Source organism: Brassica oleracea, chromosome C2, assembly GCF_000695525.1.
Source record: "Brassica oleracea var. oleracea cultivar TO1000 chromosome C2, BOL, whole genome shotgun sequence".
NCBI lineage: Eukaryota > Viridiplantae > Streptophyta > Magnoliopsida > Brassicales > Brassicaceae > Brassica > Brassica oleracea.
Window position 1 is genome coordinate 24,031,498 of NC_027749.1, and position 7,348 is coordinate 24,038,845.

At 32.7% G+C, this 7,348-nt stretch overlaps 2 pseudogenes; both read right to left on the reverse strand.

Annotated features, from left to right (window-relative positions):
• Positions 1 to 3,350, reverse strand: part of LOC106326152 — a 6,680-nt pseudogene extending 3,330 nt beyond the window's left edge.
• Positions 3,351 to 6,757: 3,407 nt separating this feature from the next.
• LOC106323795 overlaps positions 6,758 to 7,348 on the reverse strand; it is an 11,403-nt pseudogene continuing 10,812 nt past the window's right edge.

Genomic DNA, 7,348 nt, shown 5'->3' on the forward strand with positions numbered 1-7,348 from the left:
AAACAAAAATCAGAAGTGTTTGAAAATTTTAAAAAGTTTAAAGCCCATGTTGAGAAGGAAAGTGGTCTTAAGATCAAATCCATGATATCGGATCGAGGAGGAGAATTCATGTCTAAGGAGTTTCTGAAGTATTGTGAAGATAATGGCATTCGAAGACAGTTGACGGTGCCAAGAACCCCTCAACAAAATGGAGTAGCGGAAAGAAAGAATAGGACAATACTTGAGATGGCAAGAAGCATGCTCAAGAGTAAGAAGCTACCAAAGGAGTTGTGGGCCGAAGCAGTTGCTTGTGCGGTTTATATATCAAACCGTTCTCCAACAAAGAGTGTTTTAGAAAATACACCACAAGAAGCTTGGAGCGGAAGGAAGCCCGGAGTCTCACACCTAAGAGTCTTTGGAAGCATTGCTCATGCTCATGTTCCAGACGAGAAGCGGAGTAAACTAGATGATAAAAGTAAGAAGTATATCTTCATTGGGTATGACGCTAACTCCAAAAGCTACAAGCTCTGCAATCCTGAAACAAAGAAGACAATCATTAGTCGGAATGTCATCTTTGATGAAGAAGGAGAATGGGATTGGAGATCAAATAATGAAGACTACAACTTCTTTCCATCCTTTGAAGAAGAGAATGTGGAGCAACCGAGAGAAGAGCCAGCTACACCATCAACTTCACCAACAACAAGTTATCAAGGAGATGAAAGCTCAAGTGAAAGGACTCCACGTTTTAGAAGTCTACAAGACATCTACGAGGTAACCGAAAATCAAGACAATCTTACTCTATTTCGTCTATTTGCGAATTGCGAGCCTATGAACTTTGAAGAAGCCCAAGAAAAGAAGTCATGGAGAAGTGCAATGGATGAGGAAATCAAGTCGATTCAAAAGAATGATACATGGAAGTTAGCTTCACTTCCAAATGGACACAAGGCAATTGGTGTGAAGTGGGTGTACAAGGCAAAGAAGAACTCTAAAGGAGAAGTTGAAAGGTACAAATCAGCCTTCTTAAATGGAGACCTTGAGGAAGAAGTCTACATTGAGCAACCACAAGGCTACATAGTTAAAGGAGAAGAAGACAAAGTCTTAACGCTGAAGAAGGCACTTTATGGATTAAAGCAAGCACCAAGAGCATGGAACACTCGGATTGATAAGTACTTCAAGGAGAAAGGCTTCATCAAGTGTCCATATGAGCATGCACTTTATATCAAAACTCAAAACAATGATATATTGATTGCATGCTTATATGTTGATGACTTTATATTCACTGGCAACAATCCGATTATGTTTGAAGATTTCAAGATGGAGAAGACAAAGGAGTTCGAGATGACCGACATTGGGTTGATGTCATACTACCTTGGCATTGAAGTAAAGCAAGAAGAAAATGGAATTTTCATTACTCAAGAAGGCTATGCTAAAGAGGTATGGATGACTCAAATCCAGTTTGCACGCCAATGGAATGTGGAGTCAAGTTATCAAAGGAAGAAGAAGGAGAGAGTGTGGATCCAACACTCTTTAAGAGTCTAGTTGGAAGCTTACGCTATCTAACGTGCACAAGGCCCAACATCCTACACGCAGTTGGAGTTGTTAGTCAATACATGGAGCAACCAACAACAACTCATTTCAAGGCAGCTAAGAGGATCCTATGCTATATCAAAGGTACTATCAACTTTGGCTTGTACTACTCTATCTATGAAGATTACAGGCTTGTTGGATATAGCGATAACGATTAGGGTGGAGACGTAGATGACCGGAAAAAGCACAAGTGGCTTTGTGTTTTTCATTGGGGGATGTATCTTGTTACTCTGATCACTCTTACTTTTGTTGGAACTGTATTTGAAACCAGCAGCTTTGGGCTAGTGGTACTTGAGGAGAAAACCCCCAATATGGTACCCGCAGTTCGAGTCCCGCTGGCCACCCGGACTAGGGTTAAATCTTAAAAATACGTGGAGTGCCGTGGACCTCGCGGGAATAGTCGATTGACCACGATCGCCGGAAACCCGCAGTTACCTAAAAAAAAAAAACTGTATATGATTAAACCAAAAAGAAGGAAAAAGAAAAGAAGAAAAAGAATAATGTGAAAGGAGCAACAAGTTAAGGAGCCGTTGAAAGTTGCTGTAAAAGTACGTTGAAAAGTAAACTTGATTTAGATCAAACATTATTGGGTTAATCATGTGTTGATCCAAATCTTAGCCCAAATTCTAGAAAAATCATCCACCTCCTTAGAATAAAAATCTAGATATTCTCATAGAATTATCTAGATAATTAGGATAAAAAAATCTTAGATATTATGGTAGAATTCTCTAGATTTAGGATTAAAATATGTAAGATATTTTGTATTTTGGAGGCTATAAATACCTCCACTCCCCTTTCGTTTTGTATCATCAAGAAATAATCCACATTTGTAACAAGTAATAAAAATCATCTTCTAAGTTATAAAAGCTTTTTTCTTCACAAATCTTCTTTCTTTTCAAACACTTAAACACTTTCTCCATCTTTACGAGAGTTTTTTCATTCCAACAAAGTATTTATGTTTGCTTGTTGTATTAGTCTAAGTCTAAGTCAAAAAGTATGGGGCTATGTATGAAAATTTGAACTCCTAAGTCAAGAAAATAAGGCTAGGAAATGGAGAAGATGGAGAGTGTTTTCTTGTATAAATATGTGTGTGCAATGTTGTGTAAAATTATCCTTGAGATCAATATAAGAAAAATGTAGACAATTAAAGAGTTCTCTCTTCGCTCTATAACAACAACAACAAACGTGAGTGAGAGAGTGAAGAGAGTGAGTATGCTTTTTTTTTTATGACATTGTAACACAAGTACAAAAACAGAGAGGTTGGCCGTGAGTTAAGTTAGTGGAGAGGTCAAGCCCAAGAGAAATTATAACACTTATTGGGATATAGCTGGTGAATATTCATAGTCCGAGAATATTGGGGAATATCTTTGTATCTGGTTGTGAATATACTTTGGAGATAGAGTTGTATCTAAGTTGTTGAGATTGTCTTTATGGTATCAGAGCCAAGAGCCAGGTAATATTTTAATTTCAAACTCCACAACCAGAAACTTGCTCTTCACCTTTTAAGCGCTTCGTCGAATTCCTCTCCGCTGTGAATCTTTTGCACTTTCTCGTCCTTCACCGCCGGTGAATCCACCTTTCGCGGAGACTCCGCACCGGACGAAGAGTACGAAGGAGGAGCTGGAGGCAACTGCGGATGACGGGCGTGGAATCACGGTGGCGATTGGTTTGGCGGAGAAGTTAGCGACGGTGGCCATTGTGACTTTGTGAGTGTGTTACTGGTTAAAGATCAATAAATGGATTGTGGATAGAATGTATGTTTTTTTTGTCATCAGAATGTTATGTTTTAAAGGGGCTCAATAATTCGTATCCACCTATTTAAAATAAATGGCTTGTGTTCGATTTTGATTAGACTTTTTGGGGGAATAAACGAATATGTGATTTTGGAGAGTTAATCAATACAATACTAAAAGTCAAATATAAGCCACGGAGAAGGTGTCAGTGTAGGATAGAAAAATCAACTAATCAGAGAGTTCGAAGTTGCCACGTCATCTCATTTATTTTTTCGAAGGAAATGATCGAACCTGGGTTAGTATGACATAAATATAGGGCAGTTACCAATAAGCCATTAAAACTTTCTTGGACACATATACAAGAATCACTAAGTATGTAATCAGAAACTCTTATCTACAGTTACAATAATATGAATTCAACTTTCAAGACTCCGATACATTGTTTTGTAAAAACAAATAAATAAGTGAATAAACTAATATATTCTTTGAAAGTGTGAGAACATTGACAAATATGAAAAAGCATAGATTTTAGTTTTCGTGACAAAGGTAAGAATTTTGTAAAAGTAAGTTTAACATATAAATTTTCGTGACAAATATGAAAAAGCATAGATTTTAGTACAATTTTGACAAAACAACTCAAAACATAGTTCTCTAATGTCTTAATAAAATATTATTTAAGGGTACAATAATTAAATATATCAATTCAATAAATTTTGTAATTTTATAGACAAAACAATTACACAACAAATTTTGAAACATTTGTTTAACCTATCGATTTCTTTTCACGAGAATACAACTAAACAAGATAAAAAACAATTAGATTTACAAATATTTAATTACCATTTTATTCAATTTTGATTAATTTCAAATTGTAATAATGTATCTTTTTGAAGTTACAAAAAAATAATGTTCTTTCTTTATTACACTAGCATTATATATAGATTCTATATACACAAATAAATATAATATAACAACATAAACTTGCTTACCCCGATTCATATGAAACTTTTTAAGTTATCCACCAAAGCAAATTAATTAAATCAGTCAAATTGTTAGAATACAGCAAATTAATATATAATTTTATTTTAAACTAAATTATTTAAAAAGGGTATTTTCATTAAAAACAAAATAATAAATAACTAAAACTGATTTGATGGTAATTTTTATTATATATATATATATATATATATATATATATATCAATTCTGTGAAAGAAATAGAGGCTTAATATGGAAAAAAATCTTAAATACAAAAAACTCTAAAAATTAACAAAAAAAAAAAACTAATAAAAACTTAACTATGATATCACTTGAAAGCTTCTTAGACAATATTAATAAAATATTTAAGCGATAATTAGACAAATTAGATTTTGTTTACCTGCCAAAAGTTTATTATTAATTAGCATTAGTTATTTCAAGATGTTTAAGAAATGATAGACAAAAAAATAGGATGGACGTAAATGATATATGAACTATGAATAGTACTTTGTAAAGCTGACTTAGATAACACATCTGTATATCCATTTACAGTCCTTTTTGATGCCTAAATTCAATTTCTTCATAGCAGTTATTCCACAAAGAGATCGTATGAGATATTGTTTTGATATTCAGATTTGTTTCTTGACTGTTAAGAAGATTGATAACTGTAAAAATGTTTCCTTCGAATATAATATGTCTATAACCGAGTCCCCAACATGAGACAAGTATGTTTAAAAAGTAAATAATTTTATTTTTCTTATATTATATAATAAATATATATTATTTACTGATAATAAAAATATAGTTATTCATCTATCACAGATATCTTTGCAAATATGTGAATCAAGTACAACAATCAAATAACATGATGATTTCCACAAAGAAAATTTAAAAAATATATTTATGTTATGTAGTCTTATTTTATATTTTTTAAATGATATAATACAATATTATATATTATTTTTTTAGAATTGAGAAATACATATAATATCTTATCCACGCGTAGGACGGTTAAAAAATCTAGTTGATTCTAAAAGCAATTGAGTAGAGGTTAATGGAATGTGGATAGAATGTTGGTTGTAACTGGTAAATTAAAAAAAAGAATAAATAGAATAGAGAAGAATGGAATGTAGTAGAAAAATGGAATGGATTCATTCTATTTATTTCTTATCAAAATTTTTTTGAAATATTTTGTTCTATGTTACATGGAAACGAGAACGGATAGGTGGAAGCGGAAGCGCAGAAGCGAGATTTTTTAAAAAAATTAGGAACCGGATACGTATTGGAAGCGTGTCCATATATATATATATATATAAGAATTTTAAAAAAAAATCTAGAACTAAAAATTATAATTTAAAATAAAGCATTTATTCGTTTATAATAATTTTGAAATAATTCATATTAAAACTGTGAAAATACACATAAATTGAATTTGAAATAAATTATTACATTAATTATTTTAATACTTATAATCAACTGACATAATATATTTGAATATATGATTTATCTATAGTAAAAACCTTAATGCATAAAGATAATTTATAGTATTAATTTTAATATTTGTATATTTCTACTCTCTCTATTCGATACTATTAAAATTTAGATTTTATATAAATAAAAAACTATTATTTTATTAATATAAGACATTGTGTTTTTCTTTAAAAAAATGGAGTGTGATTCCAAAACGGAATCGTAAGCTTCCAACTTGTTTTTAAAGGGAATATTTTACAAGCGTTTAGGAAGTGAGATTCCATAAGCTTCCACAAGGTTCTGATTCTGATTCCGGTTCCGAAGCGGGAAGCGGATGTCCTATGAAGCTTCTGTGCAATTGGAATTGATGGAATGAACATTTCATTCTATACATGTTAAATGGTAAATTTTTTTATGGAATTGATCATTATAAAACATTTCATTCCAAAAATGGTTAATCCAGTTGCAACCGTTATGTTTTGTAGATTTTAAGTTTTACTCATTTAGTATTCAATATTAATGAATTGTAAATTATATAAGGTAACTAGAACATATTTTTAACTTGTATAATAAGCTGAAAAATATTATTTGAAATCAGATGGAGAATTTATTTGCACCAAGACAACATTGATATATTTTGGAAATTTCCATCGGCAGGCAGCAGCCAAGTAAGATCAACTTAAGCGGTTTAATAACTCGTAATATGATTCTCGAAAAGCATCAGCTGTTAAATATTTTGGATATTTTCTCAGGTCTGATCCAAACGTCCATTGACAAACAGAACACACTACACGTGTATATGTGTTTCAAACATTCTAGTACCTTGAGTCGTGTACACATGTAGACACTAAATATACATATCGGGCGGCCCACAAATCCCACGACCACTCAACTTAGTCGCTTACCACTATCAACGAACACAATGTAGACACATAAGCACGTCCTAATTTGCTAAACAACTCATTGACTCTAAAAAGTTCAAAAGCAACACTACACGTGCTTATCCCACGTTTATTCGCCGGCGCGATAAACGGCAGTCTCACCACCTCTAGTCAAATAATCAGAAGTCTTAAACAACATCTCATGAACATCAACGGTTACTTTAGGTGCAACCCCAATCACTACAAGAAAACAACATAATCGCGTAACACTATTAATAATATTTTACTTTAATAAGTCCATACAAGAAAACAGCGACATACCGAGGAAACAAGTCCTCGGAAATAACTCCTCGGAAATTCATTTTTCCTCGGAAATCCTTCGGAAATTTCCGACGGAATTCCGAGGAAACGAATTTTCGAGGAAACTACGAGGACCACCAGTTCGTCGGAAAGCTCCTCGGAATATACCGAGGGAGAACTTCCTTGGGATATTTCGATGGACTTTCCGATGGTCCAATCCTCGGAAGTTCCGACGAAATGTTCCTCGGAATTTTCATCGGGAATTTCCGAGGAACGGAACCCTCGGAAAATTCCGAGGAATGGCATTCGAAAATATAAAACTAAAATTAAAATTGAAAACATATTAGATAATATTCAAAGTTGTACAAATAAAAATAAAACATTCCGAGTTTTTGAAAAAAAAAAGAAAACTACGGGTCTT